The sequence below is a fragment of the Herpailurus yagouaroundi genome, unplaced genomic scaffold, assembly GCF_014898765.1.
Source record: "Herpailurus yagouaroundi ecotype Mexico unplaced genomic scaffold, PumYag 163, whole genome shotgun sequence".
Classification (NCBI taxonomy): domain Eukaryota; kingdom Metazoa; phylum Chordata; class Mammalia; order Carnivora; family Felidae; genus Herpailurus; species Herpailurus yagouaroundi.
The window spans coordinates 64,958,013-64,984,835 of NW_024412404.1; the positions used below are offsets into that span (position 1 = coordinate 64,958,013).

The 26,823-nt window shown below is 47.0% G+C and overlaps 1 protein-coding gene and 1 long non-coding RNA gene across 7 annotated transcripts in view; one reads left to right on the forward strand and one right to left on the reverse strand.

The window, feature by feature from the left end:
• Positions 1–655: 655 nt before the first annotated feature.
• MGMT (O-6-methylguanine-DNA methyltransferase) overlaps positions 656–26,823 on the forward strand; it is a 303,642-nt gene continuing 277,474 nt past the window's right edge. For 2 of the 6 annotated variants that reach the window (XM_040486787.1, XM_040486788.1), the window contains exons 1-2: positions 672–891; positions 2,841–3,017. The gene's annotated coding sequence lies outside the window, so the exon portion shown is untranslated. Of the gene's footprint in view, positions 892–2,840; positions 3,018–8,108; positions 8,166–26,823 lie in introns of those variants that run through there. The other 4 variants (XM_040486791.1, XM_040486789.1, XM_040486786.1 and 1 more) reach the window with 4 other exon arrangements.
• On the reverse strand, positions 18,814–19,666 carry LOC121037391 (uncharacterized). Its single transcript, XR_005793756.1, has 2 exons — positions 19,382–19,666; positions 18,814–19,053 (listed from the first exon to the last, which is right to left on the reverse strand). It is a non-coding gene; the product is annotated as an uncharacterized LOC121037391 (long non-coding RNA).

Sequence of the window (26,823 nt, forward strand, 5' to 3'; positions counted from 1 at the left end):
GTTGGGACGCCAACATATTTTTCTGGGAGAACACAATTCAACCATAATAACGTCCACAGAGCACCAAGTAGCGCCGGCACCCATGTGCTCACTGACTAGCACCTGAGCCTGGCCTGGCTGCTACGGAGCCTGTGTCTAGGTCATGGCGACCTTCAGGACCCGAGGGGCCCTGCAAGGCCACCTCCGACCACAGGTAATAGAGACATCCCAGGCCCCTCTGCTCGCTCATCGACCCGGATGGTGCCCGGAGTCCTGCCTGTCCCTGCCCTCCGGGAGGCCCAGGCAGGCAGCCCGCGCTCCGGGCCCCTGCCCCGCAGAGCTGAGTTGGCAACACGGCCACTGAGCACTTGGCGCCGCGGACCGCAAGCACCAGGGGACGCGGAGCTTATGGTGGTGGCTAAACTGAGGCACGGAGCGCTGTGGGGCGGGAGCGCGGGATCTGAGCGGCCACGCAGGGGAGGCCGGTCGGCGGCGGGCGGGAGGGCCCTTGCGGGGCGGCGCCGAGAGGCCAGCGAGGCTGCGCAGAGCGGGGTCAGCCCAGGCTCCGCCGCACTGGGCATGCTCCGACCCCCGCGGCAGTCCGCAGACAGGGGGCGGGCGTCCGCTCTCCGCCCCGGCCCCGCCCTGCCTTCTAGGCCCCGCCCCCGCGCCTCGGCCTCCACCCCCGCTCCCCGCACTTCCCGGCGCCCCCCTCTCTGGGCCCCGCCCCCGCGCCCGTGGCTCCGCTCTTCCTGACCAAGCTTCCGTCACGTCCAGGCCCCGCCCACTGTGGCCCCGCCCCCGCCCCGGCTCCGCCCCCCGCGCCCCGGACGTGCCTGGGCAGCCGGTGGTTCTCCAGCACTTGGCCACCCTGTGCTCGCAGCTGCTCGTGGTCGGCGCCCTGGTGACGCGGTGAGTGTCTGGGTTGCTGCCCTCCCGCCAAAGTCGGGGCCTGTCTTAGGCTGAGCAGTGGTCTGAAGCCTGTGGTTCTATGGGCACCCTCTCCTCGCCATAGGCGAGGGGCCTGCCCTGATCCCACCCTCTCTGCACAGGCCCCAGGTGTGCGCACGTGTGCCCAGGTGTACCCAGGTGTGCCCAGGTGCGGCCCTCCTTCCCCACGTCTGGAGTTCCTGGACCAAGTTGCTCTGTGGTGATAGCGGCCCGTTGTGGCCTCCCCTGCCATGCCTGTAGTTGGCCAACATCTTCGACGCTCTCCCTGCCCACTCCCCCGCCCTGCACTACTGACCAGCGCCTGGGGGCCGCCGCTTGCCTTCTGTTCCCAGGAAGCTTCCAGAGGCCTCTACTCCGGCCCTTCCTTGCAGCAAGCCTTTAGCATACTCTTTGTGCAGAATTCCACATTTGCTGCACCGTGTTTTAAGACAGTGCCAGAGAAGAGCAAGTTCTGGGGTCCTCATTTTCATGGCTGGTGTGTGTATACATTTCGCCCTAATTGCCTCCGCAAACACTTAGAGTAAATAAGTGGAGTTTGAGAGCCATTTACACTGGGCACCATAATTCCCAAGTCAGTGACAATACAGTAGAGCAGTGTTCTAACCCACGTATTCCCCGCTCCCTTTCTGGGCCCATCATTTACTGAGATCTCAGAATGGTCTTCCCTATCAAGGCCTCTGCTCAGTACTTGGCTTTCTATCTTGGAAGCACATTTTGTATGCTCAAACACAGCGTTTGCTTGGTTGGGTGGACAGTCATCAGGGCAGAGGGAGGCTGCTTTGCCCAGGGAGGGGTCACTTCAGCTGTTTGTGGCAGAGCACGAAGCTGTTGAACATGGGGAGCTAGGAATCGGACTGGTTACTTACATTAAGAACCTGTAAATGTCTGCGTCAGGCCCTTCTCTCCATCTCCCCAAGATAGATGATGAAGAGACAGTTTTGTTCTTTCCCTGAGTCCTTCAATGGATAACACACGGCATAAAAAAAGGGTGTAAAAGCATTAGAAAAGGACATAAAAACGAAAGCATGCTGGGGGTAAAGCAATTTTAAGGAAACAGTGTCAGAGTTCTCCTCTCCATTCCTGGCTGCCCCCCCCAGCGGGGAGTTCATATTGTGTTAACTCAGACACTGTTGTCCTGGAGGCCACAGCAAGTGCACACCTGCAAAGGTCCAGAGTCTACAGGTAGTGGAGAGTTGGCCTCGCTCTACAGGTGCTTGATTTCTTCCCAGGTTCTTGTCTTGAGTTAGAATTTGAATAGTAGAGTACAGTATGGGGGCTGGATGAACCGGGCCTCAAGTACAGAGCTATAGAAAGGCACCTTTTCTTCATGAATGTTCTTTTCACTAAAACAAATCTGTGGGCGCCTCGGTGGCTCAGTCAGTTAAGCATCCAACTCCTGATCTCAGCTCAGGTCTTGATCTCGGGGTCATGAGTTCAAGCCCCACATTGGTCTCCATGCTGGGCATGAAGCCTACTTAAAACAGAAAACAAATCTGTGTTATAAGAGCTAGATTTTAGTACTATTAAACTCTGCTCTGGACACTGTTGAACACTGATGGAGAGGGAAGTTTAAAGAAGTAATGCACTAGGCGTGGACATGTTGGAAAGATCTCACTCTTGTTCAGTGGAGATTCTCAGACCTTTCTTTTCTCCTGTGTTTTGATCTCGTGTGGCTCTCGGTCGAGCCTCACTTGGGCCCTCCACTCAGGCCTCCTGTCCCCACTTGCCTTTCCTGGTGCACAAGTGAGGTCCTGGGCTGGCCGTGCAGGGGAGGAGGGCAGTGGGGCCTGAGGAAGAAGGGGGCCTCCCTGGCAGTCTCTGCTCTTGCTGTCCCAGGAACCCAGTGTGCTCCTTGGTGTTGTTCCATAAAGGAAACTTACTAAATTGTCTTCATTTTTCTTATTTCGCAGAGGACACTTAGAAGCCAGGGACTCAAACCACCAACACGGCTCTATTCCAGCTCCCTGCTTGGGGTCTCAAGGCCCTTTTCAGTTTATAGTATAGTCTCTTTGATAGAAAATCATGGAAGCAAGACAGTATTTTCTGAATTCTCTTTTCCTGTGGTCATCTGTTACCCTTATTATCAGGTGTGTTTTCATACTTCTCTCTGACTTTATCTAACTGCATAAAATTCCTCTTGTGGGTCAACTTTCCCTGGGGGTTTTGACTTCCTGTCACGTCTCTGGTCACTCCAGACACCTACATTGGGCTCCAGGTCTCTGAAAGGCCCTGAGCTCATTCGGCTACTGTCTTAGGCCCCCTGAGCCTCTTTTCTGGGAGGGGTAGCTTCTTTTTTTGTTGTTAAAAATTTTTTTTTTTAATGTTTATTTATTTTTGAGAGAGAGAGTGTGTGAGCAGGGAAAGGGCAGAGAGAGAGGGAGACACAGAGTCTGAAGCAGGCTCCAGGCTCCAAGTTGTCAGCACAGAGCCCGACCCGGGGCTCAAACTCACAGACTGCGAGATCATGACCTGAGCCGAAGTCAGCCGCTCAACCGACTGAGCCACCCAGGCACCCCTGTGATGGGTAGCTTCTGATACAGGTGCTTAGGTCTTATCTCAGAATGTTATTTATACAAGCCTGAAACTTAAAAATCGGAGACATACAAACCATAACATTCCCATTGGGTGAGAGTGGATTCCCTGTCATCCTTTCACATGTACTCATGATGAGCGAACAAACCCAACAGCACCCGTTCCTGGTTTAAAGTAAAAGTATGTGTGGGGGAGGGGCCTGAGCTGTGCAGGAGGGGCTGGTTTTCCCTTGGTTCACAGGATGCATTTCCCCTCCTGTTAGTTCTGGAGGCCTGTCTTGGGCAAAGGTAGGTGAAAGTTGTAGACTGTTGGGAGACAGAATACTGCCAGATGGGTGTCCTGTGGCATTAGGGTAACCGGTACGTCTTTGCTGGTCAGTGGAAAGAGTCGTTTCCTTTGGGTGTAGAAAATTTAACAATAATAAAGAGCTTAGAGAGGGCTGCAAGGTTTTGGGAAAACCGTATAGTGAATATATGGAATATAGTGAATGACTTATTCCTTTAAATAGCAATTGAAGTGAATTGTCTAAGAACAGGAATAAATTGTTTCGTGACCTTTTGTAACCTTTGAAGGAACCCAAGTGGTTTTGGCAGATGTGGCCTACGTGTAAATCGGTCACAGTGTCTTGCCAAAGTGCTCAGAATCCCTGGCGGGGAAGCCAGTCTGTGGCAGTCACGCTCCTGATGTCTGCCTTAGCGAAATAACTAACTAAATAGGCAGCCCCAGGAGCCACTGACACAGCAGTGACACCCTTGGCTATGTGTTAAACGCTGAAACTTGTTTTTGACACCACAAGTTGTTTTCAATCCGATTGGGGGCTTGGAGGAGTGGGGGTCTCCAGGGAGGCAGGCCTCATGTCTCCATCCCCCCGGCCCCAACCTGGAGTAGACTTTTGGCTTTTGATGCAGCTGTGGTAAAACCAGTTAAAAGTTCTATAGAAACATTTCCTGGCAGTTAAATTTGTTGTCGTCTGTGTGGAACCACGAAAGGGATTGTGAGCGAGTTATAAATGCCTCATATGTTCGCTCTACTACTTTGAAAATTGTCTTGTTAGAATAATTTCCTACCCGTAGCACTTGTGAAGTCAGCAGAGTATCCAGCCCGAGCTCTATTGCCCATTCCCAGAAGTCTGGGGGTGAAGCTGAACGTGCGGTCCGCCAATGGCACCACTCGTAAAAGCAGGCACTTGTTAAATCTATTTGTTTTTATTATAGACATCGATCTGCCAGTCGCAATAATGCATTTATGGACATTTTTCTGCAAGCACAGCGCTGGTGGCAGTTTTTACTGACAAATTGAGTCATATGGATAGTAGTTTAGAAAACTCTCACCTTATTGATAGATTAGGCACTTCCAGCACTGGGTGTTGAGAGGTATCTAGATGGGCGTAGAGAGGGAATTGAATCTTGGGGCAAGATATGGGATGGGACATTTAACTGTTGAAATTTAGTAAGTAACTAGTTATTTCTCATTTGTTTTTAAATTGTTAGCTACAGTTTACCCCCCAGTCAAAAGGACTAAAAGTTGGGACCCAAGGTGTTACCTTCAGATTTTGACCTGCTTGTTTGGGATCGTTGGTAAGAGCCACCACTGGAACGCATTGCTGTCCTTGTAGTGGGATATCCATGTGTCGTAGGTACAGTGTTCTCAAAAGGGGCTCTGAGTCCTATTGGTATCAGGATTACCAAGGGTGCTAGTTACAAAAGGCAGATTGTAGGCTTCCTTGTCAGACCTACGAGATCAGCACCTGGGGACCTGTGTCTTTGCAAGCTTCCCAGGGAATTCTAGGGACCCCAATGTTCCAAGCATCTCTTGGGAAATCTTTAGGATGGCTGAGAAGTAGTGCTCGCCAGCCCAGACAAGCTCTGGAGTTCCTCTTCCAGATGGATCCATTCGCAGCCAGCATTGTCGTCAGTTGCCCGTGCTTATGGATCTGTGTATGGTTTTGTAACTCCTCAGAGACATGTGAATCTCTTCAAATTGCAAACCCAACATGTTATCATAGTGTTATAGTTTTCGGTCTTGTGGTTATGACAGAAGATGCAGATGTTACCAAAACTTTGGCATTAGTTTTACAAACAAATGTTAAGCATGGACAGCCATATTATATTTCACTCCTATCTTTTCCTTTGAATGGCTGGCATTGCTTTTCTCCTCTCTGGGTAGAAGCGTGTTCATGGTCTCAGATGAGGGCTGACTTTCAAACGCACAACTGAATGTATTTTTGTAGAACAGAGTTGAGTTTTTATTCAGGAAGTGCCAGAGTTGTGTTGGGGAGAAAAATGGGAGGGATTTGGGTGGTGCCATTTACTAGTAGGGTGACTTTAAGAAACTTTGAAAACCCAAGCTGCCTCCTCCTGTGTCTGATGGTGATGATCATGCTTATTGTGTCTACTTGGGTGAGTGTAAGCACATGAAATAATAAAGTATGAAGCACTGCCTGGGTAGAAGTCTTAACTTGGAACCACAGTCTCATAGAAGGATGAGATTCTACCTAGAAAAGTGGGGAGGAACAAACCGGAAATCCTACTTTCCCTCCAGCCCAATAACATCCTGGTTTTATAGATTTACACATAACCCAAGCCCCCATTTGGGGAGGCAAGCACAGGGTTAAGTGTGCAGCCTCTGGTAACAAGCCTGCTTGTCTGGATCTGGATCTACTAGTTATATGACCTTGAGTAGAGTTACTTAACTTTTCTGATCCTTAGTCTCCCCCAACATAGGGAAGATGACACTACCATTCAGAGGGCTGTTGTTGGCTATTGGGAGGGAATTGTATTTACAGATCACACCAGGCCCTGGTGAGCCCAGGAATAGCCGACCTTTGTTAGCTCAGAGCCACCGACCTGTTTTCAGGAGGAGGCAGGACTAGCGATGGAGTCCAGTGTCCCATCTCCTGTGTGTCTGTAATTCCAGGCGGTCATGGACTTGTGTTTGGTCTGGAGGATGATGTAGCTCAGTGCTAATTTGCCGGGTTTCTAAAATTCTTTCTCTAAGGAGCTGGTTTCCCTTGCTGCCAGTTTGGTTTTTCACAGTGGACATTATCAACAGCTGCTCAAGTGCTTGCTGTCAAGGTGCTCCCCACTCAGGTGTGATCTGTGAGTGCTCAGGTGTGCGGTGCCCATGGCAGGCTCGTGCTGCGTGGGTAGAGAGCAGGCCAGTGGACCCTGCCAGTCTCTGGCAGCCCTAGGAGGCTTGACAGTAAGCATCTGTTAAATGGAAAGAACCTCCTGAAGGGCCACACACAGAATCGGACACTGGCAGTGGTCAGGAGCCATCAGGGTCCCCAGCATATGTGACCGCTCATACTGTGGTAGTGATGGGTAAGGCGATGGGTTAGGTCAGTTTTGTCAAAAATAAAAAATCCACAATAATTTGTGTGGGTGGAAATGGGCCATATTTAGGGGTGTCTTTTTCCCGTCCTATCATGGGTCAGCCTAGTAGAGTCAGTCCAGTTCCAGAAGAATCTGGACAGTGCGAGAATGATAGTATTGCTGATAATAGCATTTATTGAAGGCTCACTGTGCTGGTTGATTTACGTAGGTAGATCGGCTTCTCATATCTTCAGGATCACTGGGTGACCCAGACACCGTTAGTTTCTTTATTTTGTGTATGAGGAGACTGGCTCCTGGAGAGGCCGAGGGGCCTGTACAAGGCACACGGGCATAGGAGCGGGGTTCTGTGTTAGCCCATTGGTTGTGTCATGATGCCTCTGCAGGGGTGAAGCAGAGAAATGGGTACAAGTCCTTTTAGAGGCAAGATGTAGCAGACATAAATCCACACCTGTATGTTCTTGCGTGTATTTTTTGAAGGCCAGTGTGACTAAGCATTATCCTTCACATTGTGGGAAAAACAGCGCTCTCAAGTCTGTGCCTGCTTGCCGTGCTCACGACACCTCCCAGCACACAAGCCACTTGTACGGGGCTGACAAGACCCTACCTGTGTGTGCTCTGCCACTTACTGAAGACGCAGGTGTACCCCGCGTCCCTCCTTTGAGCATAGGACCAGTGTGCAGGTGCCGGAGAAAGGAGAGGAGCGCCGTGGGCGCCAGGCTATGTTCGAGGACTTCAGCCACTCTCATTACCGAGTCCCGATGGGCCACGGACTTGCTCCCGATTCCAGCCGTAAGGGCGGATGAAGCACTTGTGCATAGACTTGCGGCCCAGTGGTGGCACGCGTGGACTCATGGATGTAGATGGATGTGCGAGCAGTCTGGCTGGAGTAGGGGTGGGAGTCGGGGCCAGAAAGGGGGCCGAAAGTTAGCGCCAGGCCAGCCAGGAAGGGGACTGTTCTCTCTGACCCTTGGCCTTGGGAGCTTTGTGAGTGGGGGACCACTGCGGTCACCAACAGGGACGACAGGGAGGGAGGAGGAGAGGAGGTCCGGGTGGCGGGCGACCTCTGTTGGCAGGCGGCACGCAGGGAATCGCTAGGGACACGCGCGGCATGCGGGGAGGTGGTACTGTCACGCACCTCACGTGCGGAAGCGGTACGGCCGCGTGGGGAGGTGGCACGACCGTGCGTGCGGCAGGCTGGGAAGCGGTACGGTCGCACGCAGCACGTCGGGAGGCGGTACGGCCAAGTGGGGAGGTGGTGCAGTCGCGCGTGCGGCATGCTGGGAAGCGGTACGGTCACGTGGGAAGGCGGTACGGCCACGCGCCGCACGCCGGGAAGCGGTACGGTCACTCACGTCGCGGGCGGAAGCGGTACGGTCACACGTGGCGTGTCAGAGTGGGGGTGGGGACAGCGTGTGGGAAGCCGAGGGGGCCTGGAGGGCTTGCTGGCAGAGTGCGGGGCGCCGAGGGAGTTGGGTGCAGTTTGGAGGTGGAAGGTGACTGTGTTTAGAAGCTGTGTTTCTAAACGGGGAAGGGAAACACGGGGTGTGTGTGCTTTTTATTCACGGAAAGGCAGGCCTTGGGGAAGTCAGAGAAACGATCTGGCTTTCGCAGGGTACATAACCCGTTTCTGTCATGGCCGCCTGGGGTTGGGGGGGGGGGTGGCTGCCTGCCCTCCTGTCACCTGGCTCGGGCAGGGCTGAGGAGGCCTCGCGAGCGGCGCTCGCACCCCTGCCCGCTCTCCGTTGGTGGGGGGAGGGGGGCGGCTGTGCTTTCCTGCAAGCGCTCGTGGGGTCTTTCAACACAACCGCCAAGTTCGGGGTGTGCAGTCCCTTCAGGATACACGTTGAAAGGGAAACGCGTGCCCAGTCCCCTTAGGTCGAGACCACCCGGCCGACGTCAGCGTGTGCACCTCCCTGCGCCCCCGTGCGGGTCACTGCTGGGGCTTCTGGCGGCCTGTCCACCCCGCGTCGCTGTTTCAGGCTCTGGGAGTGCTTCTGGGCGCACCCGGGGGTCAGGGTGGGCCTGCGTGGGGGCGGGAAGTGCTTGGAGAAGGCCCCCCGTGGGAGAGTGACCTGTGAGGGGGACTTGGACCAGGAGAAGCCGGCGGCCTGGCGGAGGAGGCCTGGGCAGAGCACCCAGGAGGGTCCTGGGTGGTCACCGGGTGGCGTGTGGGAAGGACAGACGGAAAGGTGCCAGTGATTCAGACGGAGTCAAGGGTGACGCGTGTTGGGCCTCCCGGCTGCCCTGGCCCTTGGACGCCCCACAGGGTGGCCAAGGTCCCGAGATACGGCGCTTCCAAGTCTCCGGGTCCTGAACTTGTCCTAGTTAAGAAATGACATCAGCGGGGGGCCGGGAGAGGAGGTGGGTGGGGGTCCTCTGCACGGGGCCTCGCCCGAATCCTCTCCTGTGTCTGCAGCCACTCTCGTCAGTAAGGCTTTTCACACTCAGTGGAAGTTCCTGGAATAATGGGCAAAGGGAAGAAATGATGTATTTTCAAAAGTTACTGAGTTTAGGTACCTATCCCAAGAAAAGCCCATGTGTGCTATTCTTTATTGTGCAGAAAAATTTGTTTCTGTCACCATTGTGTTATCGTCAGATTAAGCTGTCGAGTCAGATGGATGCGGTGCATTCTGCCGGCATGTTTGCCGATCACCACCTTCTGCACCCACCCCGGCCCATCCGTCTCTCGCGCTGGCGGGGTCCGGCCCCCACTGGGTCAACAGGGAGTTTGTGGGGGGGGGGCGCTCCTCTCACGCTGCTTTTGGAATTTGTTCCGAGAACAGCCAGACCAAGTACGTAGGTTCTAAAATTGAAGTAGTGTTCTTAATATTCAACATTATCCGTCATTCTGGCCACAATCAGCCACCGTAAAGGTGTTCTGCCCACCAGCAGGGCAGGCTCTGGGAGACCTCTGTGTCCTGTCATGGGTGACTAGTGGTTTACTGGGACACACACTTTCACTGCTAAACCCACAAGGTCCCGGGTGAGCTGGGCAGGGGAGGTGGTCACCTGTGCAGGGTCCTCTGTGACATCCTGCCTGTTGCTCTCCTACTGTTTGAATCCACATGGGTTTTGACCTATTATCATTACTTTAGTTTCTTTTCCTACAAAAGTATGGGCTTTAAAAACTTCTTTTGGGGCGCCTGGGTGGCGCAGTTGGTTAAGCGTCCGACTTCAGCCAGGTCACGATCTCGCGGTCCGTGAGTTTGAGCCCCGCGTCGGGCTCTGGGCTGATGGCTCAGAGCCTGGAGCCTGTTTCCGATTGTGTCTCCCTCTCTCTCTGCCCCTCGCCCGTTCGTGCTCTGTCTCTCTCTGTCCCAAAAATAAATAAACGTTGAGAAAAAAAAAATTAAAAAAAAAACAAAAAAACTTCTTTTATCTCCTCTCTCTCTCTCTCTCTCTCTCTCTCTCTTTAAATTTGTTTATTTTTGCCCTGAGTGTAATTAGAACATTTGCTTCTGGACTGAGATCATCACTGCTGTTCTTGTGGTGTTGTCTGGACCGTTTGTCACTCCGGGAAAACCTCCAGATGTTCTGGTTCTGATTTCCTCAGTGATTCTGCCTCCCTGTATGATGAGGTTTCTTGCTAAGAAGCCTTCTTTGAGCCAGAGGTGTTTCTTTCCTAGTCGCTGCGCATCATGACAATTAAGACAGGACGGATTCTTGGATGGGTTACTTAAATATTCTTTTGTATCGGCCAGAAACAAGTGTTTGTAGTAGTTCTGGTGTTGGAAGCAGCCATTTGTGGTGCTTCAGTTGTGCCCTGGCATTGATGTGGAAAATCCCGATTACTCATTGAAAAGCCAGATCTTGGCTGCACGTGTTGGTGATGTTTTGATTGTGGGGTGCTCGCTATTGAGAAGGACTGGCTCCAGGCCGCCCGGAGTTTACTTGGACCGGGTGGTCATCTTTGGGCAGCCAGGTGAGTATTGGCCCCTCTGTGCAGCTCTCAGACTTGAAGCTGCCTCCTGGGGTTCAGAGCGAAGTACACATGGGCTCTGGGTTTAGATGATGAGGATTTTCAAGTCTCCTGCACCACTGAGGAAGAAGCTGCCTGGCTCCAATCTCTGTGAGCTCAGTTGCTTGGCCTCCCAAGCCCCACACAGTCCCCTGCCTCTATCCCCCAGGGTCCCGGGGAAGCTTCCTGGGAGTACCTTACCCCACACGGAATGGGGCCGGCTGCCTGACACAGGGCACTGCTCAGGGCGGCCCCAGACAGCGGAAGCCTGGCACTCAGGCACAAGACCAGGGAGAGTCAGTGCTGATGGCCTCTTCCTCCTCCTGTTGAAGGCGGGGGTTGAAAAATGCTCCAAGGTAATCCTCCCGCCCACCCAGGTCCCAAATGGAATGAGCCTGCGAGACTCCTCTTGAAGCCCCTTTCAGCGCAAAGGCCACGGACTTCTGTTCTGGCATGTTCTCTAGAAGCCTGCGCAACAAGGCTTTGCTCTGAGCGTGGATGGGTAGGAGACCCCATTCCCCTCTTCCCAGACCCCTCCTCTGCTCTGTCTGGGGAGCCTCTTCTGACCCAGCCCCAACACAGCCATTCCGATGCCTTTCCTTCCCTAGGCCCACACACTCACACTCAGGTGTCTGCTTTACTGGTGTGGGTTTCATCTCTCGATGCTGGAATTCTGTGTGAGGAACTCTCTGAGGCTGGGGTGGGCTTCTGCCTGATGGGAGGGCCAGCCAAGGGTTAAGTGTGTCCTCCTAAGACTCCTGTGTAGAAGCCCTAACCCCCAAGGTGGCTGTTGGGAGAGGGGCCTTTAGAAGGTAATTAAGATTAAATGAGGTCATAAGGTGGGGCCCTCATCCAGCCAGATTGGTGGCCTTATAAAAGGGACGGATCTCTCTCTCCCTGCTCCTTCCTCCTCTCCCCCCTCCCCTCCCCTCCCCTCCCCTCCCCTCCCCTCATCCACAACCCCCGATCCAGGGCGTGAGGATAAGGCAGCTGTCTGCAAGCCAGGAGGAGAGCCCTCACCAGACATAAGATCAGCCAGAACCTTCATCTTGGACTTTACACCTCCAGAACTGTGAAAAAATAAATTTCTGCGTAAGCCATGTGGTCTGTAGATTTCTCTTGTGGCAACTGAGCTGACTAATACACAGGTGAAGCACAGACCAGTTACCTGAGAAGCACAAGACTCATTTGGGGCTTGTGTATAAAGTTGGAATTTGGGGATGAGGGTACTTTATAGTCAGGCTGCGCTCAGAAGTCCTGTTGGATGGTTCTCAGGTTTAGCTCCTGGCATTCCCCAAGGTGTGAGTGTACATAGGGGTGACAGAAAATAGAATGAACAGAAACCCATGTCTCCTTACCAGGGGCCCCAAAGGTTGCAGGAACGGGATGTGGCAGGCAAGGTGAGAGATGCCCAGAAGGCCGGGGGACTGTTGGCAGGCCTGGTGACGTTGTGGCACTGGGTGGACCCGCTCTGGGAGGCTGTCCGGGCTCCAGGCTCTAGGCTCTGGGGCAGGAGGGAGAGGTGGGGAGGAGTGTGTGCTGTGCTGCGGGACCGGGATTCTTAAGCATGAGGAGGGTTGGGGAACTAGTCTAGAGCTGCTGGTGGGGATTTGGTGTTGGTCGTTTGGTTTTTCTCTTGACGTTGCCCAGTTCAGTCTCTAATCCTGCTTGGATCGAGGAGCAGCTGGGGCCATCCTGTTTGACACCAGCTAGAATTCTAAGAACCGTGCAGTTTGTTACTTTTCAAGCTAAGCTGTCTTTCAGGAGTTCTGGAGGTCTCTGTTGGGTTGGGAACCTAGCAAGATAATTCTCACTAGAAGCTGCTGGCCTACACTTCCATCACATTGGCCTGTGTTACACCTGTGGCCGCTGATGGGGGGACATAAAAAGGTAGGAGGAGATTGTTAAATTTACTTCTGCCCAAGCAGCAGTTCGTGTTACGGGGTGTAGATCTGCAGAATGCATCAGATGTGCAGGGATTTTTGGGCTTATTGCAAAGAAAATTCAAGTTGTGAACTTTTACCCAATGCATCTTGGCCATTGCTGAGCTGTGGCCCAGGCTCCCTCTGTGCTTTTGCTGTGCGGGCCAGCACTGTGCCCCCAGGATCCCCCTTGGCAGGGAGAGACCGCTGCGGTCAGTGTGGGAGAAGCTAGACTCCCCGATGAGGGAGTGTGCTATGCTTGGCATCATGGTGTTAATATTTAAAACGTGGGTTTGAATTCTCAGTTATGTTTTATTTATTTATTTATTAGCACAGCGATGTTTGTTGTTTAATTCCATAGTGAGAGTCTCTAAGAATATGATTAACCTTGAGGGCCATCTTATAATGTAATTATTAATGATTGATTCTGTTTATCCTTGAAATCAATAAGAGAGGCATAATGGTGTGGCATGTAGTTGGGCTCGATTTCTTGCATTTCGTAAACATGATTCTGTGACAATAGTAGTATGGGTTTATTACCCAGAGCAGGTTTGATGAATCTGAAGTGTGTGATTAGTTTTATATAATGATTGTGATATGTAGTGTTCCTTATATGACTTATGTTAATATGGCAAGCAGTGTTAACGTGTCCTGCCACTAATAGTCAGGGTGGGGATGTATAGTAATTGATCTTCCTGGGAGTGCTGTAATGTAAAAACAATTCAGGCTGTTTGAAGTATATTTTACAAGTGTGCATTGGGCCTTTGGGATGTTATATTGAAAAACCCAATTGTACAGTTACCATGGGAACCCAATTAGAATAGATTGCTTGATTTTTTTTTTTTTTCGGTCTTTCATCTTGACCAAAAATCTAATGTATTTTAAATGTTTTCATATGGAATTGTATTCATGCACTGACTTGCAACAGTACCAAAGGTTTTTTTTTTTTTTTTTTTTTTTTTTTGTCTTTTCGTTTCCAACCTTAAGCTGAAATAACGATATATTCTCTCTAGTGGAGCTTTATAAGGAAGTCTCCTAGAGAGATTTAATCAAATTTTTATGGAAAAGTTTGTCTAGGTGGTGGTAGAGGTGGAGGTGGTAGAAATCATTTAAAAAGATAGGAAAATGGGTATTTTCATATGATTCTCCTCTGCTTGTGCTCTGGATGTCAGAGAATACAGAGGTGTTCCCCTGATTTTCCTCCTGTTTGCAGATGGGGGAATTAGGTCCCGAAAGGCATCTGGGTTGCTGGAGGTAGAGATGGAGGCACCCGGGTGCCCCCTTCTGCGTCTTTTAAATGACTGGGTTAGTGGAAGGCAGCTAGATCTCACATGTGCCTCCTGCATTCCATCTGTGGTGATATGTTTTGGTTGAAGTATCTTGAGAGAATCTGGCTTCATCCAAATAAGTAACTGGTAAGGGAGAAGCATTTTAATAGCTTTTCCAGATAATCGTGGATATTCTCTGAGATGGCATCAGAACTTGGCAAGTGTTCGTTCCTTGAAGGTTCTTTGCTGTGTGGAATCTGAGCCCTTAGCGAGCTTTTTGTAGTCCCTTAAGTGGAAATCGACACGTGTGTCTTGCACCTTGGATGATTTTGTAACATCATTCCTGGTCTTTTGGAAAATACCTGTTTGCTGACTTACACGCGTCTTCCAAATGTTGACATGTTTCATCGTGCAGTATTAAAACCCCGGGCTTGTTAATATCACTGCCTTTCAACTTAGAGCAGCCTTAGAATCGGGGACCACGGGTGGGGGATACAAATTTTCCAGAGTTGTAATTATCACTTAAAGCTCTCAATTTGTCATTTATCATTGGCATCAAGTAGTGTTGCTTTGTTTATTTTTGAGGAAATGTCTGCCGGATACCCAAGTCTGAGTAACCGTAGTTTGTTACTCATCTCTACACGTAAAGCTTTTGTTTCATGGAAAAGTCAGCCGGCTCTTCGGAAGAACTCGGGCAGCCAGGCGGGTGCTTTCCTGCAAACAGCCTCCGTTGCCTCCAGCGTGCTCCCCTCTGGGCACAGAGTATTGACAACCGTTGGAGGATTGAATAAAGATCACAAGCTTGATTGCTTCATTTGGGCATTCTCACAGGAATGGCTTTTTTCCCCCCCTTGACCTTGGGTTTGTGGAGCGGTAGGTGGGAGGATTCCCTCCAGATTTCCTGCCAGCTTGTTTTACATCACCGTTATTCACCATGAAGAGTCATCTTCGCTGGGCACTTTTGTAGGAGCTTCTTGTTAGATTGGGGAAACTTTTCCTTTGTGCTATTAATGCAGTGAATTACAGTGCTGGATTTTCATATGTCAAACCAACTTTGCATTCCTGGATAATCCCCGCTGGGCTTGGTGTATTAATATTTTCATAGCTTGAGGATTTGTGTGTCTGTGTTTATGAGGGATACTGACCTGAAGCTTTCTTCTCTTGGAGTGTCTTTCTAGTTTGGAATTAGGGCAAAATCTGTGACTCATGAGATGGAGCCTCTTTTGTTGGAATAGTTTGTGTGCTATTAATATCACCGCTTCTTTAAATGTAGGGATTTACCTATGAAGCCGTGTTGGTGTGGGGTTTTCTTTGTGGAAGGATAGAAACTATACATTCAGTTTCTTTAGTAGGCAGTGTTATTCAAGTCATTTATTTCTTCCTGAGTTACTTTTTGGTAATTTGTTTTTCAGGGAATTTGGCCGTTTCATCTAACAATTTATTGGCCCAGAGTTATTTTAATATTGTCTTACTGTCCTTTGAATGTCTGGTCCTTGCTTTTATTACTGATACTGGTTATTTGTGTTTTCTTTCTCTCTCTCTCTCTCTCTTTTTCTGATTGTTCTGGTTAGAGGTTTGTCAATTTCAGAGAACCAACTTTTGTTATAATTGATTTTCTCTTTTGTCTTCTGTTGGTTTCTTCTCTTTATTATTGCCGCCTTCTGCTTACTGCCAGTTTAGTTTACTTTCTGTTTATAGTTTGCTAAGGTGGAAGCTTAGATCACTGAGTTGAGCCCTTGGTCTTTTCTCATGTTAACACTCAATGCTAAGCGTTCCCTGGAAGGCAGGAAGCACTGCATCCCACAGATGGCCGTGTTGTCTTCTTATTTTCACTTAGTGCAGTGTTTTCCACTTTCCTTTGTGATCCCTTCTTTAATGCATGGGTTATTTATTTATTTTTTATTTTTTTAAGGTTTATTTATTTTTGAGACAGACAGAGACAGAGCATGAATGGAGGAGGGTCAGAGAGAGAGGGAGACACAGAATCTGATATAGGCTGTAGGCTCTGAACTGTCAGCACAGAGCCCGATGCAGGGCTCAAACTCATGAACTGCGAGATCATGACCTGAGCCAAAGTCGGACGTTTAACGGACTGAGCTACCCAGGCACCCGTAATGCATGGGTTATTTAAAAATATGTTGTTTCTCTTCTAAATAGTGGGGGATTTTCCTGATGTCTCTCTTATTGATCTTTCATTTAATTACCTTGTGGTCAGAGGATTTTTTTTTTTTTTTTTTTTTTTTTTTTTTTTTTTTTTTTTTTTTTTTATGATTTCAGTCCTAAATTTATTGAGAATTGCTTTATGGCCCAGAACACGATCTGTCTTGGTGAATGTTTGTATGCACTTGAAAGGAGTGTATAGTCTGGTTTTTGGGGAGAGTGCTCTTTCCATTGTCAGTTGGGTCACATTTATCGATGGTGTAGTTCAGGTCTTCTGTCTCCTTGCTGCTTTTCTTGTCTCCCTGTTCTTTAAATTATTTGTGATAGCTCGAGATTTGTTTCCCCTTCGATTCTCAGCTCTTGCTTCATTTGCTTTGAACTTGTTCTTAGGTACATGCATATGTAGAATTTTTTTTTAAATGTTTATTTTGAGAAGGGGGAGGGGCAAAGAGCATCCCAAGTGGGGCTCGAACTCATGAATCGTGAGATCATGTCCTGAGTCTAAACCAAGAGTTGCTTAACCAACTGAGCCACCCAGGCATCCCAATATTTAGAATTTTGAATTGTTACGTCCTCATGGTGAATTAACCCTTTTATCCTTATGAAATGGCTGCCTTTTGCCTTAATAATATTTCTTGTTTTCAAATCTTGTTTGATGCTAAGATGACCACTCCAGGTTTCTTTTCATTAGCATTTCTGTGGAAAATGCTTTTCCACCCATTTACATTTTACATATTTTGTCATTGTATTTCACATGTGTTTCTTGTAGGCGGCATACAGTTGGGTCTCGTTTTTAAAAACTCTCATCTGATAACGTCTTTTTAGAAATTGGAGTATTGAGAGCATGTGCATTTATGTGATCGTCAGTCTGGTGGGGTTTAAGCATGCCGTCTTGCTGTTTGCTTTGTCCCGTTTCATCTTTTGCCTTCTCATTTTCCTACCTGCTTTTGGATTGTTTAAATGTATATTTTTAATGATTTTAGCTTAATTTTTCCCTATACTGTCGGTTAATCAGCTCTCTCTGTTCTTCGTCCCTTCTTAGTGGGGACTCTAGGGTGTTGTGTACGTATCTAGTCTCCCGTCATCTGCATTCGGTGTCCTGCAGTGTGAACTCTGTACAAGAGAAGCTTCGGCCTCTCCCAGCCGTGTTCCTGTTGTACTCATTCAGTACATCGTATGTCTGCATATGGTGCAAACTCCAGAATATGTTGTTATTTTTGCTTTACGTGGCGAGTTGTCTTTTGAAGAGATTAAAACTAGGACCCCCCCTTCTCCCAGCTTTTATATTTATTTGCATATTTTCAGTTTCTCGTGCTCTTCATTCTTTTGTGCAAATCCAGATTTCTATCTGGTGCCAAGAACCTCGCATCAGTGTTTATCAGATGTAGGTCTGCTGGTAAATGGACTGTCTTCCTTTTCTTCTTCTTTTGAAACAGTCTTTGTTTTTGCTTTTATTCTTGAAAGATATCTTGCTGCATAGAAAATTCTAGATTGACCATTTTTTCCCCCTTTTCTTGCTTTAAGTGTGGTGTACCCTTGTGCCCTGCCTGACGTAGCTCCTGATGACCAGCGTGCTGTCATGCTTACTGTTTTCCTCTGCCCTGTTTCCCCTTTCTGGCCACTTTTAAGGTTTTTCCTTATCACTTGTTTTCAGCAATTTGATTGTGATGTGCCTTGGTTTAGTTCTCTTTAGGTTTCTAATGTTTTGGTTTCAGTGAGTTTCTTGCATCTGTGAGTACGGGTTTTTCATCAGATTTGAAGAAATAGTTAATATCTTTTCAAATATTTTTCTGCCTTTTTCCTTTTCCTCAGGTGGCTCTGATGTGTGTCAGATTGGTTAATACATCCCACATCTTATACATGTTCTGTTCATTTCCTTCTGTCTTTTTTGTTTTTTTTTCCTCTGCCTGGATAGTTGAAAACCTATTTTGTCTTCATTGTCACTGCTTTTTCCCTTCTGCCATATCTAATCTGTGAGTCACACCAGGTGTATTTCTAATTTTAGATACTGTATTTTACACCTAAGTTTCATTGGGGTCTCTTTTATATCTTCTCTTAACAGGTCTTGTTTTCCTTCGACTTGAACATACGGGACATATTTACAATAACTGTTCCAACCCAGGCAGGCTGGCTCCAGAGCCTGTGACCTTTAGTGCACGGATTTTGTGACAGCTATTTTGCCTTTTGTCAGAAGGCTTTTCTGTTTGTTTTCTATTTCTTGACCGTATTTGGGTAGTTGTGGTTGCCAGAGAACCAGGCACTAAGAAAGTTAAGTATTCCAGGAAACGTAGGCTAAGGATAGCTTGTGCAAGCACGCATGAAGTCTGTCCTTGAGCTTACAGACAGCCATGGTGAAAAGGGAAGTAGTTGCTCCCCAGTACTCATAGTACAGTTAGTGCATGAATAGCATCCATCCAGGAGAGAGAAACCTTTTCCTGTAGGAGGAATTTGTCCTAAAGTTTTGTTTTATTTTTTTTTAACGTTAGTTATTTTTGAGAGAGAGAGAGTGTGAGCGAGTGGGGGAGGGGCAGAGACAGAGGGAGACATGGAATCCGAAGCAGGCTCCAGGCTCTGAGCTGTCAGCACAGAGCCCGAACGGGGCTCGAACTCACAAACCACGAGATCATGACCTGAGCTGAAGTTGGATGCTTAAGTGACTGAGCCACCCAGGCTCCCCTGTCCTAAAGTTTTAAATAAGGGATAGTAAGCAATTTAATGTTGGCTTTTTTAAATGGCCAAATACAGGAATGGTTTTTGTATGATTTTTTTTTCCCCCTATTTTCTTGTGGATCCTTAATTTAAACCTTAATTTAAATTAAACCTTAATTTAAACCTGTTGCTTAGGGAGCTCAGGTAGGTAGTGTTCCAGTTGTCTTCGTTGATTGCAGTGGCGATGTAAGAGGGTCAGGAGAGAGGACCTTCTCAGGAGGCGTCTGTCACCCAGGAGTCTGTTGGAAGTCAGCGGACGAGTGTTGGGGGAGGGCATCCCTCCTGCTCTGCTCTGCCGGTTCCCGTGCCTTCTGACCTCTGGCACATGCGGCCCCTGAGAGGCACCAGCAGGAGACTGAAGGCCAGGACTCTGGCTGAGAGCTGTGGGCTTGGCTGGTCCTTGTCTGACCTTGAACAGAGCACTTGAACTTCCTGTGCTTCAGCTGCCCATCTAGCCCTTTGCGCCACCCACCTCCCGTGCTTCTCACTCCTGATGGCCCTGCCTCCTGGGCTTTGGTAACCCCTTTGGACCTCAAGGTGGACCAGCGGTGTTCTGAGTTGGCTCACCCGCTCTGGTAGCTTCTTGACTCTCCTGTGTCCTGTGTGTCTGCCTCTGTTTCCTGTGTTTAAAGGGGTTGCAGTGTTTCTGCGTACTCTGGATCCAGTCAGCGGCAAGAGTGATGTATAGGTGAGCCAGAGGTAGCAGGTACTGGGTAAGCTAGTAGAAGCGGGTTGACTCTGTTAAGAGATGTAAAGAACTCTGTTTGTATTTTTACTCCAGAGGAGGACGGACCGCTTCAGCTCCATACTGAGAGAACCAGAATCGGGAAGTCAGAGGAAATCACGGGCCCCTTGAACTCGGATTATTTTTCCCTTGTCACTGTTGCAGTTTTTAATGCGCGGCACTGCTAGAAACGTGCTCTGCTGAAGGCTGTCATTTTGGTGTTTTCACGCTGTTGAAGATGAGACTAGACAGAAGAGTGCATTCCTTCCTGCCAGAGTTGACACACCACTGCTGTTAATATCCTGCCAGCCCAGACCTTCATCAATTAAATTTAATAGTGGTGATAACATTAACCCCCTGCATCGCTGTCTACCTGACTGTCTAGAGAGCTCTTCACAGCTCTGCATTTGAAAAACGAATAGACAGAGGCTGTCTTTTGTTCCAGGTCTCTCGGGTGGCAGTGCGAATGCTCAGCACATAGGCAGAGCTGGCCTGGTGGTTTGGACTGTGCTGCTCCCACAGCCACGTGCACGCCCGACAGAATAAAGGTGCGCCCTGTGAGGGACACGCAGGTTGTGTGGAGGATTTGCCCATGCCCTCACTGTCATCCACCCGAGTGTGAGAACCGTGGATGGCTGTGATTGCGTGGTGCTTGCCAAAATCTTCCTAAAACGCGCACTTTGCCTCCTACCATATGCGAATGACCAAGTCACTTCAGCGATGCCGCGTCTCTGGAGTTGCTAGGGAAGTGAAGGGGGAAGTGTGTTCACTTAGGAAGTTTGGATTAAGTGCAGACTTTGCAAACGTGGACCAACCCGGTGTGCTCGTGTGCGAGGGAAACTGGCCGGAGTTTCATCTGAAATGATGAAGTTTTGAGAGTTTGTCTTGACATGGTATTTGCCTTTTAGTACAAGCACTCTTTGTTATTTTCTGACCACCAGATGTACGCCTTCAGGTTTTGTCAGTTTCCCAGTTTACAGAATTTCGGCTTCAGTGTTCTTTTTTGTAGTAATTTGATTGGTGGTTTTCTGATGCAGTTTTTTTTCTCCTTTTTCTTTCTCCTTTCCCACCCTCCCTCCCTTTCTCTTTCTTTCCTTCTTCTTTCCTTTTAAAATTATGTGTTGTTGTGGGAGCCTGGGTGGCTCAGTTGGTTAAGCGTCTGACTCTTGACTTTGGCTCAGGTGACGATCTCACGGTTTGTGGGGTTGAGCCCCAGAGCCTGCTTGGGATTTTGTCTCTTTCTCTCTCTCTCTCTCTCTGCCTCTCTCCTGCTTTCTATTTCTCTCTCAAAAGAAATAAAAGTAAACTTTAAAAATAAAATAGGGATGCCTGGGTGGCTCAGACGGTTGAGCATCTGACTTCAGCTCAGGTTATGATCTCATGGTTTGTGAGTTCGAGCCCCGCATCAGGCTCTGTGCCGACAGCTTGGAGCCTGGAGCCTGCTTCCGATTCTGTGTCTCCCTCTCTGTCTGCCCCTCCCTGCTCGTTCTCTGTCTCTCTGTCTCTCTGTCTCTCAGAAATAAATAAACATTGAAAAAAATTTTTTAAAAATAGAATAAAAATTAAAAAATAAAAAAATAAAAATTATGTGTTGATACCTACTAAAGAGTGCATGACATGTATGTAAGGCATGAAGCGCAGATAATGATCTGGGCACCCACCAACTTACTGCTGATTTAAGCATCTCCAGTCTTGGGGAAGTTATCTGTGCGCCTCTTCTCCTGTCCTGCCCCCCGCCTTCCCCTCTCTCCCTACCTCATGGTTATGGCTGTTCTGAAGTTTGTGTTTATTATTGTCTTGCTTTTTAAATTATGTATAGTTTCACCATCTGCCCAGCTACTTTTCAGCAAGATCTCATTTAGCGTGGCTTGTTTGACTTTTATAAAGAGCATATTATGCAGTCCAAGTGTTCCAAGGCTTGCTTTTGCTTCTGCTTGGAATTCCTTTTCCTGAGTTCTGCCCAAGTTGTGCTTGGCTGTGGTGTGTGGTCTGTACATCACAGCACATCGTTGTACAACTGTGCCGCTGTTTCCTTATGTACTTTTCTATTCTCTCGTCCCTGGGCATTTGAATTGTTCCCAGGTTTTGTCTGCCACCCACCACAGCTATGATCACTCTTGTTTGCTGCTTCCACTGCACATTTATAACCATTTCTCCGTGCTGTACACTCAGGGGTACAATTATTGCACTGTCAATGTTCAATGTTACAAGACAATAGCTGTTTTGTAAAAATGGTTGAAGCAGATTAGACTCCTATCAGTTGGTGCTCATCCTTACCAAAACTTGGAAGTTACTTATTCATTGTTAACCTACTGGGTAGAAGATAATTATCTCATTGTGATCTTAATTTACATTTTTCTGATTACCAGTGAGTTTGAGCATCTTTTTGCTTGGCCGTTCATGACTCCTTTTGTGCAGAATGCCTGTTTGTACCCTTTTTGCCTGTATTTCTGTTGAAATATCCTTTTCTTGGTGATTTACGGGAGAATTTTTATCCTCCCAATTCTAGTCCTTGATCAGTTACCCAGGCTGCAATTATCTTCCCCCAGTTTGTGGTTTACCTTTTCATTTTCTTTATACTGCCTTTCTGTGGACAAGGGTTCTTAATTTTCATGTAGTCGAACATAATTGAATTTGTGATTCTTTTCCTTTATAGTTCAATTTCTGTACTAATACCACATTGTATTAATTACTGTAGCTTTAGGCTAACTCTTAACATTGGTGGCATAAGCCTTTCCATCTTGCTTGTCCATACAGATTTCAGGATCAGCTTGGCGGATTCTTAGGAGAAAGCCTTTGGTGTTTTGGTTGGAAGTGCTTGCATCTATAATTAATTAATTAATGTGAGGAGAATAACATCTTTAGGATGTGAATCTTCCTCTTTAGGAATATGCTGTCTTTCTCTATATATATTTAGGTCTTTTTTAGTGCCTGCCCACTTTTAATAGTTTTTTTTTTTATGAAGAACTTGCCCATCTTTTGTGATATTTTCCCCAGGCCTCTAGTGTTTTTGTTGCCGTTAAATGTGGTATCTTTTTCTTTCTTTTTTTTTTTTTTTTTTTTTGGTAATCCTTTCTGTGTGATTCATACCTGGAAATGCTATGTTGATTGTTGTGTGCTCATCTTACATCTGGTTTCCTTGCTAAATTCCTCTCTTTAATTTTAATATGCTCTATGTATATTCTTGGATTTTCTACAGGAACAATTGATCATACTACTGATGAATGATAGTTGGCTTCTTCCTTTCCACTCTGTTAATCTTTCCTTCTTTGACTTGCCATGTTGCTCTAGCTAAGACCTCCACGACCATGCTAAGATATGATCATAATTGATATACTTAACCTTGTTACTTATTTTAGAGAGAAAGCTGTTAATTTTTCACTACCAAAAATGAAGCTTGTGATAGGCTTTTGGTAAAAAGGAAGCTTCCTTTTCTGGTTGTCTGAGAAATTTTTAAAAATGATTAATAGGCTCTGAATTTTGCTGAATTATTTTTCCACATCTATTGAAGTGATTGTGTGATTCCCACCCCCCATGTCTGTTAACGTGTGCATTTACTTTTGTAGATTTATTTATTTATAATTTTTTTAATGTTTATTTTTGAGAGAGAAAGAGAGAGAGAGATGGAATGTGAGTAAAGATTGGTACAGAGAGTAAGAGAGACACAGAATCTGAAACAGGCACCAGTCTCTGAGCTGTCAGTACAGAACCTGATGTGGGGCTCGAACCCATGGACCGTGAGATCATGACCCAAGGCGAAGTCAGACACTTAACCAGACTGAGCCACTCAGGCGCCCTTACTTTTGTAGATTTATTAATGTTAAATCATTTTTGCATTTCTGGGATGAACTTGTCCACTAAGCATCATCTGGGCTAGGCTTATTATTTTTTTGATTAGGATTTTTACATCCGTGTTTATAAATGAGATTACTTTTTTTTTCTTCTTTTTGTTCTTGTTCTTCTTCTAGTATCCTTGTCTGGTTTGGGTTTCAAGGATAAACTGACCCTGTGAATTGGTTGACAATTCTCTATATTTATATGATCATTTTATATGATCTTTAAAAATTTGGTACATTTTGCCTTTGTAACCTGGTATTTGTGGGAAGACTTTTAAAACTAGTGATTTAATTGCTTTCATGGTTGTAAGATTATTTTTTTTTAAAGCTCTAGTTAGGTTAATTATATGAAGCCAGGTTTTCAGTTTTTGAGGGAAAAGAAATTGTTCCTAGTATTCTTGAGTATTTTAAATCTCTTCAATTATGTTCCCTGTTTTCATTCCTGATGCTGTTTGTTTTCACTTGCTCTCTTTTCTACTTACTGTATCTCATGTAGTGTTTGCCTGTCTTTGTAGTCTTTAGGAACCAGATTTTGACTGCGATCCTCTTTATTATGTCTTAGATTTAACAGCTCAGACATTTTTACCCAATATTTTCTAATTGTTCCTTATTCTCTGTCCTCTTTCTGACTTTCAGATTAAAGGCTTACCTTATGCTTTTTACCCTCTTTACTTCGTTGATTTTACATCACATCACCTGTGTGGCTTCACGGTACTCTAAAAGTTGTTGTGGGTCACGTTTTCACTGTCAGGCCTGTTCAAATGTCTTAATTTTCATTATGATTTCTTTCTTGATGGTGTGTTGTTTGGAAGTATTTTTAAATTTCAAGACATGGAGATTTTTATTTAAGATTTTGTTACTAGCTTTTGTGGTAGGTGAATACTAAGGTGGCCTCCATGGCATTTACCCCCTGGTGTCACCCCTGTGATTGCTGCTTATGTGGAAATGGGGATTTACACTTGCAGATGAGGTTACACATGAGTTGACCTAAAGATCTGGAGAGTGTTGGAGAGGTCCTGACCTGATCATAGGGCTCCATAAAAGCAGTGAGCTCTTCCAGCTGGTGGAAGGAGAGGAGGTCAGGTACACCGACGGGACAGGGTACTCTCTGTGGCTGAGGTGGAGGGGCCCGTGGGACAGGGTGCCCAGGGGTGGTGGTCACTGCCTGCCACCCTGCAAGGAAATGGAACTCCAGTCCTACAACTGAGGGAAGTGGCTTCTGCAGCAGCAGATAGACATGTGCTGGCAAGTGGATTCTCCCCAGAGTCTGCAGATCAGGATCCGCCTTGTGGACACCTCGGCAGGGTCTCTGAGACCCTGAGCAGAGGACCCAGGCAGGACCAGTGGCACTTCTGAAGTGAAGGACTGTCAGCAGACAGATGGGGGTTGGTCAGACCACTGGTCACAGTACATTCTTTTCCCAGCAACAGCAAATCAGTACACTTGTAATTGTACCACGATGGGCGTGTGGGGCCCGCTGATGCTGCTGCTTTTGTTGACTCTTGCATTACATCCTCGTATGTGGAGGCTTTCCGCGTATGGTCCGCGTGTGTCTGTCTTCTCTCAGGATGTGTGTAGAACCCCACACCATATTTTTTCATTAATACCATCGGTGTATTGTCCTTTCTTTTTTCTTGCTCAATCTATCCAGTTTATTGATGACTTCTGGTTTTGCTGTTGTCTATTTTGTTCTTCTATTTTATGCTTAATTTTTATTTCAGGGATTTTTGCTCTTTATTTCCTTTCTTTTTTCTTTGTATTTGGTGTGGTGTTTTTATTTTTCAGATTCTTGAGATGGAAGCTTAGGTGATTTTCAGCCTCTCTTCTTTTATGATACACACTTGCAGGGCTATGCATGTCTTCCGAGTACTGCTTTGGCTACATTCTCTAAGTGGTGGTACTCAGTGTTTTCATGTGCACTCAATTCAAAATGTTTTCTGATTCTATTCGGATTTCATGTCTAACCCAGGAGTATTTAGATGTGTGTGTGTGTGTGTGCGCTTTTCCAAACATTTTTTATTGTTTTGTTTTGTTTTTTTTCCAGTTATCTTTTTGTCCGTGATTTTTAGTCTGACTGCACTGCTCTCAGTGTACACAGCCTGTGTGACTTCAGTCCTCTGACGTGTGTTGAGACTTGCTTTGGAATCACACGTGAGAAGGGGTCTGCGAGTATGCCTTCTGTGGTTGTCGGGTGTGGTGTTCTATGTGTGACCCTTAACCAGCTACTCAGGAGTGTTCACATCTTTCGGAAGCTTCATGACCCTTTCATCTGCATACTCTATCAGTTACTGAGAGAGAGATGCTTTAAAATCTCAAATTATACTTTTGATTTTTCTGTTTCTTTAGGTCTGTCTTTTCCTTAACATATTTTTAAACTGTAATATTAGGTGGATACAGAACTGACTTGTTGATCATTATGAAATGTACCTTTATATTGCAATGAATACTTCCTGCCTTGGCATCTCCATTGTCTAGAATTTTTTTTGTTGTGGTGGTAAGACACATAACATAAAATTTACCATCTTAACCATTTCTTTCTTTTTTTTTTTTTTTATGTTTAATTTTGGGACAGAGAGAGAAAATTGCGAGTGGGGGAGGGGCAGAGAGAGAGGGACAGAGGATCCGAAGCAGGATCCATGCTGTCAGCAGAGAGCCGGATGTGGAGCTTGAACTTACAAACTGTGAGATCATGACCTGAGCTGAAGTTGGACACTTAACCGACTTAGCCTCCCATGCATCCCACCATCTCAACCATTTCTTTAAAAAAATTTTTTTAATGTTTATTTTTAGTTTTGAGACAGAGAGAGAGACAGAGCATGAACGGGGGAGGGTCAGAGAGAGAGAGGAAGACATAGGATCCGAAGCAGGCTCTAGGCTCTGAGCTGTCAGCACAGAACCTGACACGGGGCTCAAACTCACGAGCTGTGAGATTGTGACCTGAGCCGAAGTCAGAGGCTCAACCGACTGAGCCACCCAGGCGGCCCCCATCTCAACCATTTCTAAGTGAATAGTTCAGTAGTGTTATGTATATTCACATTGTTGTGTAACAGGTGTCTTCATCTTGCAAAACTAAAACTCTTGTACCCATGAAACACTCCCCATATCACCCTCTCCCTAGCTCTTGGCAGCATAATTCTACTTAATGTTTCTGTGAATTTGACTACTCTAGGTACCTCATAGAAGTGGAATCACACAGTATTTGTCTTTTTGTGACTGGCTAATTTTACTTAGCATGGTGTCCTCATGGTACGTCCATGCTGCTGCATCTGTTAGAGGCTGAATACGATTCCACTGCATGTTGTAACAGGGTTCTCCAGCAGAACAGGGAATTTGTTATGAGGGAAAGATGATATAATATAGAATATAACATAACATACTGTAGTACTGTTATATATAATGTGGCATAACATAACATAACATAACATAACATAACATAACATAACATAACA